This window comes from Bison bison, unplaced genomic scaffold, assembly GCF_000754665.1.
Source record: "Bison bison bison isolate TAMUID 2011002044 unplaced genomic scaffold, Bison_UMD1.0 scf7180017864255, whole genome shotgun sequence".
Classification (NCBI taxonomy): Eukaryota; Metazoa; Chordata; class Mammalia; order Artiodactyla; family Bovidae; genus Bison; species Bison bison.
This window is the reverse complement of record NW_011494827.1, coordinates 1,484,498-1,498,551: the sequence shown is the minus strand read 5'-3', so window position 1 is coordinate 1,498,551 and position 14,054 is coordinate 1,484,498.

Below are 14,054 nucleotides of genomic sequence, written 5' to 3'. Positions count from 1 at the left end.
TTATTACACAAAAGCTCTGAGCGATCAAGCCTCGTCTCTGGCCCCGGATTGAATTCTTCTCCTCCAGGGGCCAAGAATCCTGGTGTATTCGCGTGATTCAACAACAACCTTTCACAACCATCTCCCCTGCTACCCTCTTCTCCTGCCCTGAGTCTTTCCCAGGATCAGGATCTTTTCCAATGAGTTGGCTCTTCGCATCAGGTGGCCAAAGTATTGGAGTTTCAGCTTCAGCATCAGTCCTTCCTGAATATTCAGGGTTGATTTCCTTTAGAAAAAAGATGGAGACAGATATTCCATGCATGTCAACACTAGTCAAATAAAGAAAGAAAAGAAAGTTTACAAGGAAGCAAATCAGACTTCAGAACAAAGGAAATTATCATGGATGAAGATAATACATATTAATAAATGGGTCAGTTGTTCAGGAAAATATAGCAATCCTAAATACATATGCACCTAACAATAAAGTATCAAAATACATGAGGCAAAAAGTGATAGAACTACAAGGAGAAATACTCCATCTAACAGCATCTGCATACACATCCTTCTCAAGTTCACATGCAAAATTCCAAATATAAACCATATTCTGGACCATGAAGCACAACTGAAAAAAATCTAAAAGAAAAGGAATTATACAAAGTATGTTGTCATATCAGAGTGTAACTATACTAAAAATCAAAAACAGAAGAGAGGGCTGGAAAGTCTCATAAGTATTTGGTATTAAAAACACACTTTTAAATAACACATGGGTCAAAACGAAGTCTCAAGGAAAAATTTTAAAATACTTTGAGTTGAACGAAAATGAAAATACAACTTGAAAAATGAATGGATGCAGCACAAAGAGTATGTAAGGGAAAATGTATACCATTAAAGGCATATAGTAGAAAAGACAAAAGATCTGGAATCAGTCGTCTAAGTTTCTCCACTACGAAGCTGGAGCAAGAAGAGCAATGTATGAGACAGACTCAAATTTGAGGCTCTGTGTTGCCCCCAAGGAGCTGTGGGACTCTACACTAGCTTCTCAACCTTCACAGTACTGATTTTGTTCATCTGTACAGCCAGGATATGAAATAGTACCCATCTCATGGTTGTTGATAGGATGAAAAGAGAAAGTCAACTCCCAATGAAGTATGAAGTGTTAGACACTCAGTTGTGTCTGATTCTTTGTGACCCTGGCAGACTCCTCTGTCTGTGGGATTTTCCAGGCGAGAATACTGGAGTGGGTTTTCATTCTCTTCTCCAAGGTATCTTCCCAACCCAGGGACTGAACCCAGGTCTCCTGCATTGCATGCAAATTCTTTACCATCTGAGCCATCAAGCCATCTGAGCCAACTCCCAATGTCCAGTGCATATTAAGGGCCTAACAAATGATGACTGACTGTGTTGTTATCGATGTCTTTGTGGCAGTACAGCCTAATATAAACATTCTATATTTTATTCAGTTTTGTTGTTGTTATTCAGTTGTTCAGTGGTGTTGATGATGATGAGTGGTTAGGAGAGCTTTAACAAATACAAATAAGTAAAAAAATATGCAGACTTATGGGAGATAACAGTGTTTACCATTTAATCAATTCTGTTCAGTAAATGAATTAATGAAACAGGAAAGAAGGAAATGAAGGAGGGAGGGAGAGAGGGACGGAAAGAGGAAGAAAAGAAGGAGCCTTATTTTTCAAGTGATTATGTAGAAATAATAAAAAAAAAAAAATAAAGGCCTTGAGAATGCAAAGCAAAATGTTAACACTACTTGTTCCCAGAGAATTGATTACAGATGATTTTCTTTTATTTTTCCTTTGTGCTTCTCAACAGCTTCAAAATTTGTTAAAATGAATCTCTATTGCCTTTGTAATCAGATAAGAGCAGAGAATGATATCTAAATTCAGAGATTTGGTATAAAGAACATGATTTTCATTATTTTCCTTCTAATCATATTCCTGGTTTAGAAGTATCTAAAATCCACTTCACATAACAATAATGAACCGTAAAACCAACTTTCCTACCAGTTTTTCTACTGTGCTATGATTGGGTAGATTTGAGTGATCAGCCGACACTCGTGATTTCAGTTAGAGATTGAGTTCTGCTGCATGTAACAGGAATAAAAGGCTCTAGTGAGGTACATAAGATAGAAGTTTAGTTTTTTCTCACACAACACACACTCTAGAAGTGGCATCCAAGCTGGGACAGAGCTCCACGATGTCACCAATGCCGTCTTTCTGCTCAAGCCGTCCTAGGTGCATGGCTTCTGTCCTCACAGTTACCTCATGGTCCCAAGACGGCTGCTGCAACTCCAGTCATCACATCCTCACTCTAGGCTGTGAGAAGAAGGAAGAAGAGCAAAATATACCAATTGTGGCAGCTCACTTTAAAGAACTTTTCTAAAAGCCCCACTTCTGCTTGCAAATTATTGGCCTGAATTAAGCCACCTGACTGTCCCGGGTACAATGGTGGATGTGAAATGTCATTTTGGAACTGGCATTCTCCAAACTGAGCTTCCCAGGTGGCCCAGCTGGTAAAGAACCTGACTTCCGTTGAGGGAGACATAAGAGACATGGATTCAATTCCTTGGTCAGTTAGATCCCCTGGAGAAGGAAATTGCAACCCAGTATTCTCGCTTGGGAAATCCCATGGACAGAGGAGCCTGGTGGGCTACAATCCATGGGGTCACGAGTAGTGGGACACAACTGAGCACACACGAAGAAGAAGTTAAATAGAAAAGGTTTGGGAGGGCAACTCAAAATCTTTGCCAAATTCTTGTGTGGCCAATGGGAGACCAGAAATAGTTGAGAATTTTCTTATGGGGAAAAAGCTAAGGCTTCTGTGTGCCATTTCTTCTATGAACATTCTCATTTACTCCTCAAAACTCTTTAGACTCAGAATTGGATATTACTATTACCATTTACCTCTGGAAACTTGGACTCAGAGTAAATTTGTCCATGAGACTCACCCAGCTATGCAAATTTTAGCTGGGTTTCTAACTTGGGTGTCTCTGACTCCAGAGCGCATGTCTTTCCTCTGCACCATTCTGACTCCCCTGGTCTGCAAATGGAAGCATCATTCACTTATCCTTTCAACCACTGGTCAGTGCACTGGGTATTGACACAGAGTAGATACTTAGGGAATATTTGTCCAATGAATGAATGAGTAACTGCCTGCCTTGTGGGGAGGAGCTCGTTGTCTTCCTGGTGAGGCGCATCGATCAGGGCCACCCAGAGCCATCTACAGGATGCTGTGATTCCCTCTTTCTAGGGAGCACTGAGGAAAATGTGACCAAGGATACTGGGTGCACCTGAGCTGGGAGGACCAACTGGGATGCTCAGACAGGAAAGGAGCTCAGGCTTGAAGAGTCATAGTGAGGATGGGAAGATGAGGTGAAGGAGTTCCGGAGTTAAAGGGTCAGGGTGACAGGGCGGGTCCTGGAGACAAGGCTGGACTTGTCTCAAAGCTCAGTGTCCTCAGGGAGAAACAAACTGGGGGCTCAGTCTGGGCATCCATGGGACCCCTTCTCCGTATCTTCACCAGTTTGCAGCCCCTCACTTTCACTCTCTGATCTCCTTCTCAGCAACTCAGTTTTGGCAATTTATGGAGTGAATGTCCATAAAGTGCCCATCTCCTGATGGGCAGGAGACTCTGGCAGTTTGTCCTGAAGCTCCAATTTCATTTTTTGAATTACATGAACTTACTCTTCCATGTTGGTGAATTGGTGAAACTTGCGATGACCAAGGGTGTTCTGTGGACTCACCCTCAGGTCTCCAGCTCCTGGGACAGTAGGTTGTGCTTGCTTTGAAGGTTAACATGCCCACACTTTCCCTATAATTGTGCCTTTTGAAAGTGAGAAGGTGGGAGTGTGTAGGAGGGCTGTAGGTATATGGATGGTGGAGTTGTGTTCTTTCCAGAGAAAATAAGTGTAAATCTCAGGTGGCTCCACGAAAGCAACAGTTAATTTCATTCCTCCTCTAGTGGGTCAAACATTTGACAACTTACAGACACAGGTTGCAAACACAGAATTTTCTCTTTTTCAGTTCAGTTCAGTCATTCAGTTGTGTCCAACTCTTTGCGACCCAATGGACTACAGCACGCCAGCCTTCCCTGTCCATCACCAACTCCCAGAGCTTACTCAAACTCATGTCCATCAAGTCGTGATGCCATCCAACCATCTCATCCTCTGTCATTCCCTTCTCTTCCTGCCTTCAATCATTCCCAGCATCAGGGTCCTTTCCAATGAGTCAGTTCTTCGCATCAGGTGGACTGTGTATTGCAGTTTCAGCTTCAGTCCTTCCAATGAATATTCAGGAATGATTTCCTTTAGGATTGACTGATTGGATCTCCTTGCTGTCCAAGGGACTCTCAAGAGTCTTCTCCAACACCACAGTTCAAAAGCATCAGTTCTTCGGTGCTCAGTTTTCTTTATGGTCCAACTCTCACATCCATGCATGACTACTGGAAATGCCCACTGCTTTCACTAGACAGACCTTTGTTTCTCTTCTTCTGTAATGATTTAATTTCCATTTCTAGTCATCATTTTCTGCTCTAGAAAACTTGACCTAGCTGCAGCCAGGTAAGCCCCATCAAAATCAGTGATTTCTTAGTTTTAAACACAGGTATTTGCAAAGTGTCTCCCTCCCCACTTCTCCACCCCTGCCATGTTGGTCTCTGGGAGAGGGAATCACCCACGGGTTTCCCTTGATGAGCATCCTGAGGGGTACAACCAGCCTACTGATGTTTTGTTGTCAGTTTCCCCCTCGGCTGGTGGCCAGGGTGCCCACACTGTCATCCATGCTTGTGTCCCCTCATCACACCCCTGGCTCAGCTAGGACCTCCACCCTTCCCTTACCTCCCCATGCCACGCCTGTGTGGAGATGAATTCCCTGGCACTGCCCTCCAGTCTAACACCACCTGGACCTCACCGTACTAACCCAACTCCAGCACCTTGATGACAATGTACCCTTTCCTTGAGGCTTGTGGTCCTTCTGCAGCCCCAGAAAGGAAGCAGATACAAGTGCCCTCCAGATGCCCCTTATTTAACTGAGGTTCTATCCTTCCCCTTCCCCACCTTTGGGGTTTGCCTGGAGAAGGTGTTCCAATGTGGGATTCCTTCTATAAGACACTCTCTTAGCCTCCTCTCCTATTTTTTTCTCTTTTCTTCCCCTCTTAGTCTCACCTCCTGTTGAGTTTGAAAATGGTTTATATTCTTAATATATCTTTGCCAGCTCTATTGTGCATGGTTTAATTTGTATATTCAGCATCCACCCAACTCTCAGATCCAAGAAACAACTTTGAGCCTCTGAAAACTTGCCTCTTACAGTTGAAGCTTTGGGTTTCAAACCTGTGTCTTCTATGATTTTCAAGAGATTGTTTTGTAAGGCATTATTTTGCCATGCCTTGCCATGCCATGTCAAACCTGTGTCTTCTATGATTTTCAAGAGATTGTTTTGTAAGGCATTATTTTGCCATTGACATGCCATGCCATGGCACAGGGCGGTAAGAAAAGGGAACCAAATGCATGCTGGCAAAGGAGCTTATTTTCAGTCCTTCCAACTCATCTTACCCCAACACAGTCTCTCTCTCCAGGTCTCACCTTCCCCAGAGTCATGCCAGACATTGGTCCTGGCCTTTCCCCCAATTCCGTGGAAAGTATCAGCGTCTGTTGTGCTTCAGGGTCTTTAAACCTGATCTGTTTCCCTTTCCTGCAACACACACATGTGTACATGCGCACACATATATGTGCATACATGACTTCTGTTGTAGTCTGATTTCTGCCAGGTCATTCTAAGGAGAAGACCATGTGTGCTGGTTGTTGCTGCTTGTTTAGGGTGGATGGGAAATGAGCACAAGGAAATACGTGCTGGTTGTGGGTGGGGGGCTTGCTTAGCCTAGAATTTTCTCTTGATCCACGTTCATGTGTCTGATAGGAACTCCACAGATGTTTGTTATGAGGGTGGACATCTGAAAGGTAAGGATATTTCTATATGATCTTAGACTAAGCATTCCAATCATCAGAACCTCTGTTCTCATAATTATAAGTTGATCAATAAGGAATTCCTTCCTGCCTGTATCACTGAAGCAATGTGGGGGGAGATGTGGAGGAATTGTTTCCATGGAAAGGCAGAGAAAACCATTTACTGGTGATACTCTTGAGGTTGGCAGTGGGCCCAGGAAAACTGAGGAGGGGCCTGGGATAGCTGTGTGGTTCCCATGAACAGGGGATGCATGAACTTCCCCTGCCATGATAAGTGGTCCTTTTGCCCAGAAAGAGAGCTTTGAGGAGCCAATCCTGAGAGCTTGCTATGTGACCAAGAACTAGCCTCTCATGTGTAAGATCCTACTTATGTCTCATAGTAACTCTGCAAGGTAAGTACTAACATTACCCCCATTTTACAGATGGGAAAACTAAGGTACAACTGGTAAGTAAGGCACACAGATGCAGGAAATTGCAGCTGAGGGAGCCAGGATTAGAACCCAGGCTGTCTACCTCCAGAGCCTACATCATCATCAGATGACAAGGATGAGTGGTGGCACAGAGGGGTAGAGATGTTGGTTCTTTTAGGAGGTCCCCACAAAAGCTGTGGGCATTGGAAAATGCAGACTCCTTACAGGAAGCTGAGGCACACGTCTTGGGTGTAAATGTTGCGGGATTCCCAGGCACAGACTACTTTCTCATTGCATGTCCAAGCCAGATCTACCCAGAAGCTGATCTGTTATAGGAATCAGTAAGCATTTGCTGAATTGACTTGAAAATAAGGTGTTAACAAACGTTACGCCTCCCAAGACTTGTTTTCTTACCTAGAAAATGAGCATAAGGATCTCTACTGCCAAGCCTGTATGTGTGTAGGTTAAAAGAGTAACAGTCTCAGATAACTAGAGGGGTGATGGGGAGGCGACAGTGTCCCGAACCTCGATGGTGGGTCAGAGCTCTAGAAAGGAAAGGTAGCAAGTCCTGTGTGTTGCGCACCTATGGGAAAGAGCAACTTTCTGTCAGGTGGCCGCATTTAATTGTAGGACCTTGCGAGATGAATATTCTGTTCCATCAACATTGGTCCTGGCCTTTTCCCTAGCTCCTTGAAAAGTATCAGTGTCTGCTCTGCTTCAGGGTCTTTACACCTGATTTGTTTCTGCTTCCTGGAATGTTTCCCTTCCCTGCAACACACACATGTACATACACACACACATACACGCACACATGTGCCATCCTTATTTTTCTGCCTGGCTAGCTTCCTTAGATCTCAGACGTCCCTTCTGAGAGGCATTCTTTGATATCTGGACCTAACATGCCCTCTCTTCATTCCCCTGTGGTTCCCATATGTCTAACTTCAAGTGTGCATCACTGTGGTTGCTGGTATACATCTGCGTGCCTGGGATGCCAGAGACCAGTGGAGGCTGTGACTTTGTCTTATCTGTGGTACCCACCCCCATGCATCCCCGGCACCTGGCACAGGGCTGGGCATTTACTAACTGCTCTACTCACATTTGTTGCATGAGTGCGTGAATCATTATCTTCTCCGGTTTCCCTGGTGGCTCAGATAGTAACAAATCCACCTGCACCACAGCAGACAGTTTTGATCCCTGGGTAGGGAAGATCCCCTGGAGGAGAAAATGGCTCCCTATCCCAGTATTCTAGCCTGGAGAATTTCTTGGACAGAGGAGCCTGGCGGGCTACAGTCCATGGGGTCGCAAGGAGTCAGACACGACTGAGTGACTAACAGTTTCGCTTTTCTTTGCATTTTCATGCTAGGAGAACAAGGCTCAGAGACATCAGTGACCTGCTCAGAGTCACCCGGCTGGTGAGAGGGACTCCTGCCAGGCGTGGGACTCTGAACCCACAATGGCAGAAATATCAACAAGCCTTGAAAAGACTTCAAAATTCTGCGAAAAGATGCAGAGGCTGAGAAGAAAGGACATGAAACCACTCCTGCATTCTAAACATGTACAAAGGTGGTGGTGGGGTGGGGAACCAAACGCATGCTCAAAAAGGAGCTTGTTTTCAGCCCTTCCAGATCATCTCATCCCAATGCGTTCTCTAGCTCTAGATGTCACCTTCCTCACAGACAAGCCTGACCCCTCTCTTTCAAATGACAACTCCCTCCAAACCCCTCTCCTCTCCATCTCTGCCTGTTTTTCTCCATACACCACCTGACACATACCTGTGTATCCGATGGGTTGTGTAGGGTCTGCATTAAGGTACAGGGGTGTCCATTCCATGCAAACAAACCTGGGATTCAGGTTTATTCACTTACAGCTGTATCTTCAGTGCCTAGAACAGAGTCTGACATCTAGTAGGCACTCAATTAAAGGTTTTAGGAATTTATGACAAAGGAAGAAATGAGTAAGTGAAGAAAATCTGCATCTCTCTGCATCTTATGCATATTGATTCTTCTCTTAAAAATCTATATCCTCTCTGAACAATATTATTATGACAGTCAGACTAAAACTCTGCTGTTTGGAAAGGTCAGAAATGGCTGAAATAGAAAAAATTAGATTTTAAAAATTCATTAGCCTGGATAAGTGTGTAGTGATGGGGAGCATTCAGACACTGAGAGTGGGAGTAGAAGTTGAAAGAGCTTCTCTGAAAAACCTACTTCCCCACAAATTTGCTAGTAGTATATGCTGTTCAAGTGTTAGAATTTTGCCAATTTGCTGGGTGAGAAATTGCACATTAAGGTAGTTAAAAAAAACTGTTCAGTTCAGTTCATTCACTCAGTCATGTCCGACTCTTTGCGACCATGAATCACAGCACGCCAAGCCTCCCTGTCCATCACCAACTCCCGGAGTTCACTCAGACTCACTTCCATCGAGTCAGTGATGCCATCCAGCCATCTCATCCTCTGACGTCCCCTTCTCCTCCTGCCCCCAATCCCTCCCAGCATCAGAGTCTTTTCCAATGAGTCAACTCTTCGCATGAGGTGGCCAAAGTACTGGAGTTTCAGCTTCAGCATCATTCCTTCCAAAGAAATCCCAGGGCTGATCTCCTTCAGAATGGACTGGTTGGATCTCCTTGCAGTCCATTGAGGTATAATTGACATGTAATAAATTTCACATGTTTAAAATGTACAATTTAATGCATTTTGAAGTATGGATGCAGTTGTTAAACCATCATCAAAATCAAAAAGTAAACATATGCATCCCCCCAAAAGTTTCTTTGTGCCCCTTTGCAATCCCCCTCTCTAAAGCACCCTTTCCCACATCCTCAATCACTGACCTGTTCATATGCTATAAATTAGCTTGCATTTTAAAGCATTTTATATAAATGGAACCAAACTGCTACTGCTACTGCTACTGCTAAGTCACTTCAGTCGTGTCCGACTCTGTGCGACCCCATAGACAGCAGCCCACCAGGCTCCCCCCTCCCTGGGATTCTCCAGGCAAGAACACTCGAGTGGGTTGCCATTTCCTTCTCCAATGCATGAAGTGAAAAGTGTAAGTGAAGTCGCTCAGTCGTGTCCGACTCTTAGTGACCCCACGGACTGCAGCCTACTAGGCTCCTCAGTCCATGGGATTTTCCAGGCAAGAGTACTGGAGTGGGGTGCCATTGAACAGCCTTCTTTATTTTCTTTCTTTCACTCAGTGTAATCATTTCAGGTTTCATGCATGTCATTGTGTGCATTAATAGTTGGATAGTGTGCATTCTTTTTATTACATAGTAATACTCAGTTGTGTGGATATACTGCAAAGTGCTTCTTCACTTACCTTTTGATGGTCATGTGAGTTGCTCCAGACTGTGGCTATTATGGGCTTCCCTGGTGGCTCAGCTGGTAAAGAATCCTCCCGCAATGCGGGAGACTTGGGTTCGATCCCTGGTTTGGGAAGATCCCCTGGGAATGGAAAGCTACCCATTCTAGTATTCTGGCCTGGAGAATTCCATGGACTGCACAGTCCATGGGGTTGCAAAGAGTCGGACATGACTGAGAGACTTTCACTTTTACTTTGGCTATTACGGATAAAGCTCTGTATGGACATGTGTTTTGTGTCTCTTATATTGTTGTTGTTGTTTAGTTGCTAAGTTGTGTCCATCTCTTTTGGGACCTCATAGACTGTAGCATGTGAGGCTCCTTTGTCCATGAAGTTCCACAGGCAAGAATACTGGAGTGGGTTGCCATTTCTTTCTCCATGGGATCTTCCTGGATCAGGGATCGAACCCACATCTTCTGCATTGGCAGGTGAATTCTTTACCACTGAGCCACTGGGGAACTATCTCTTTTGGTTTTTCCCCATGGATAGTATATAGAAATGTGATGTTAACTATACTTTTTTTCAGGGATGTCCTTTACCTTATGGAAGAATTTTCCATCAATTCCTACTGTGTTAATAGTTTTAATCAGAAATGAATGCTGCATTTTGTAAAGTTTTTAAAATTTTTATTTCATAAGAGATTTTTCTTTTCCATAATTTTTAAAATAAATTAAATTGATTGATTTTTAAATATTAAATCAACTTTTTATTCTTGGGGTAAACTCAACTTGATATATTTTTCTTTTAAAATAAAATATCACTATTTGCAAAAATCTTCCTGAAAACTTTTGCAACTAAGATCATGAATAATATTCATCTGCAGTGTTCTCTTCTACTATGGCCACCTGATGCGAAGAGCTGACATTTGAAAAGACCCTGATGCTGGGAAAGATTGAGGGCAGGAGGAGAAGAGGACGAAAAAGGATGAGATGATTGGATGGCATCACTGACTCAATCGACGTGAGTCTGAGTGAACTCCAGGAGTTGGTGATGGACAGGGAGGCCTGGTATGCTGCGGTTCATGGGGTCACAAAGAGTCGGACACGACTGAGTGACTGAACTGAACTGAATGTTCTCTTCTGCTATCTTTCTGGTTTTGGAATCAAGGTATTACTGGTTTCATAAAAATGAGTTGGAAAGTATATTCTTACTTTACTTTTCTGGGAGAGTATGGGGAAAATTAGGTTTATTTCTTCCTTAAATATTTGCTAGAATGCAAAGGGAATTTGGGTACTGAGAATTTTCATGATTGGGATATTTTAAATTAAAAAGTCAATGTCTTTAAACACATAGAGACTTCTGTGTTTTTTAAAATAATCTTTGGTAGTTTACATTTTCAAAGGAATTTTTCCTTTTCACCTGTTGACATATTGTTCATTTATTGACATAAGGCTGTTCATAATATTTTCTTTTCTTCTTTTTAATTTCTGTAGAATCTGTACTGGTGCTACTTCTCTCATTCCTAGTCTTAATAATCTGTGCTGTCTTTGATTTTTTTTCATGATGATGAGCTTGGCTAGAGGCTTATCAAGTTTACTGACCTCTTCAAAGAACCAGTTTTTAGTTTTAGTGATTTTTCTCTACTGTTTTTTCTATTTCTGATCTTATTTTCATTATTTCCTTTATTTGACTTAATTCAGGTTTTTTATAAAATATGGACTATTTTTAAGTCTTTATTGAATTTGTTACAATATTGCTTCTGCTGTTTTCATGTTCTGGTTTTTTGGCCATGAGGCATGTGGTATCCCAGCTCCACAACAAGGGATTAGTCCTGCACCACTTGCATTGGAAGGTGAGTTTCCAAACACTGGATGGCCAGGAAAGTCTCTACTTGAGGTTTAATTTGCTCTTTAAAAAAAAACAAAATCTAGTTTCTTAGGGGAAAATCTGAAGTCAAGTCTTTCTTCTTTTCTAATATACACAGTTAGTCCTTTAAATTTCCCTCTAGTAAATGTGTTGGTGACTCCAATAAATTTTGATCATTTCTGTTCTGAGTCCATTTGATTTCTTATCCTCTTCATTTTCATCATGTTCCCTGATTCTTTACATGCCTGACATTACTTTATTTAATGATAATCATTGTAGCTTGTTAGGGGCTAGATTGGAGAAAGAAATGGCAACTCACTCCAGTGTTCTTGCCTGGAGAATCCCAGGGACAGGGGAGCCTGGTGGGCTGCCATCTATGGGGTTGCACAGAGTCAGACACGACTGAAGTGACTTAGCAGCAGCAGCAGCAGCAGCAGCAGCAGCAGCAGGGGCTAGATATTTCTGTGTCCGACTCTTTGCAATGCCATGGACTGGACTCCTCCGTCCATGGGATTCCCAAGGCAAGAATGCTGGAGTTGGCTGCCATTTCTTTCTCCAGGGGAGCTTCCCAACCCAGGGATCAAACCTGGGTCTCTTACACTGCAGGTGGATTCTTTACTGTCTGAGCCACCAGGGAAGCCCTAGATATGTTTGTATTCTTATAAATATCCTTTGTTCTTGGATGCAATTAATCACTTGGAGACATTTTGATATTTTGAGTCTGGTTTTTAAGATTTTGGTTCAGTGGTAAAGAATCCACCCACAAATGCAGGACATAGAGGAGTCTTGAGTTCGAGCCCTGTGTCAGGAAGATCCCCTGAAGGAAGAAATGGCAACCCACTCCAAGATTCTTGCCTGGAGAATTCCAAGGACAGAGAAGCCTGGAGGACTTCAGTCCATGGGGTTGCAAAGAGTCGGACATTACTGAGCACGCAGGCACACATTTAAGATTTATTAGGTGGGCCCAGAGCAGTGTTTAGTCTATGGCTAATGGTCCATCTAGTCAAAGCTTTGGTTTGCTAGTAGTCATGCATGAATGTGAGAGTTGGACTATAAAGAAAGCTGAGTGCTGAAGAATTGATGCTTTTGAACTGTGGTGTTGGAGAAGACTCTTGAGAGTCCCTTGGACTGCAAGGTGATCCAACCAGTCAATCCTAAAGGAAATCAGTCCTAAATATTCATTGGAAAGACTGACGCTAAAGCTGAAACTCCAATAGTTTGGCCACCTGATGTGAAGAACTGACTCATTTGAAAAGACCCTGATGCTGGGCAAGATTGAAAGCAGGAGGAGAAGGGGACGACAGAGGATGAGATGGTTGGATGACATCACCGACTCAATGGATATGAGTTTGAGTAAGCTCCGGGAGTTGGTGATGGACAGGGAAGCCTGGTGTATTGCAGTCTGTAGGGTCGCAAAGAGTCAGACACGATTGAGCAACTGAACTGAACTGAATTATTACCCATTATTGAGACGTGCTTTTTCTTAGTACTCTACAGAATGATCCCTGAATTAAAATGTTGTAAGATCTGGGAGCAGCACTATTCGCAGCCCTGTGTGAGCCCTGAATACTCTTCCCTCTAGTCCTTTTTAGTGGTTCTTTCACTGGCCTCAAATAGTTTTCTCACATGCATAGTACTCTACTGATTAGATGAGGGCTGTTCTTTGAAAGTCTCTGAAATTCTCTCCTCTGCAGTGCCCTACCCAGAATCTCTGGCCACCTTGAACTCTCTGGACTCTGAGCTCTGTCTCTTTAACTCAAGGAGCCCTTGGACTCCATCTGAGTTCCCTTCCCTGCAGGGATGCCTGTAATGTCTCTCAAGGCAGAAAGTGGGACAATCATAGGGCTGACTTCATTTATTTCCCAACTTTCAGGTTCACTGTCCTTTATTGCCCGATGTCCAATGTCTTGAAATTGGTTGTTTTGCACCTTTGTCTATTAAAGACATTTTTCCTAGGCAGAGGGTAAATCTAGCTCTTGTTTACTACATCTTGGTCATAAGCTTAGACTGTTGTTCAGTTGCTCAGTTGACCCCTTGGACGGCAGCATGACAGGTTTCCCTGTCCTTAGACCAAAGTGATTTTAATTTACTTTTCTCATATCAGTAAAGTTCTTCATCTTTTCCTACAATTGAGATTCTTTTTCTGTGAATTGTTTATTCATTTCTTGGCTCATTTCTCACCAGGGTTTTTCTTCCTTCTATAATTCTGGAAAACTCTATAGAGATTTATATGTTAGGGGTACTAACACTTTGTTGTTCTTGCAATTTAAATTCCAGATATTTTCCTAGTATATTTGTCATTTAAAGTTTTATATTTTTTCATGCAAATGTTTTTAATTTGTATGTAAAAATGCTTTCCCTTATTGCTTCTAAATTATTAGATGTATTCCTTTAAAAAAAAAAAAAAGCAATATAAGTAAGCACATTGTGGAAACCAAGCATTCAGGTAAGCTCTTCAAGCATCCCTTGGGTGAAGGATGCTAAGGTTCTGATATAACAGCTAGACTGTCAGTACCTAGGTTTTTTTTTTT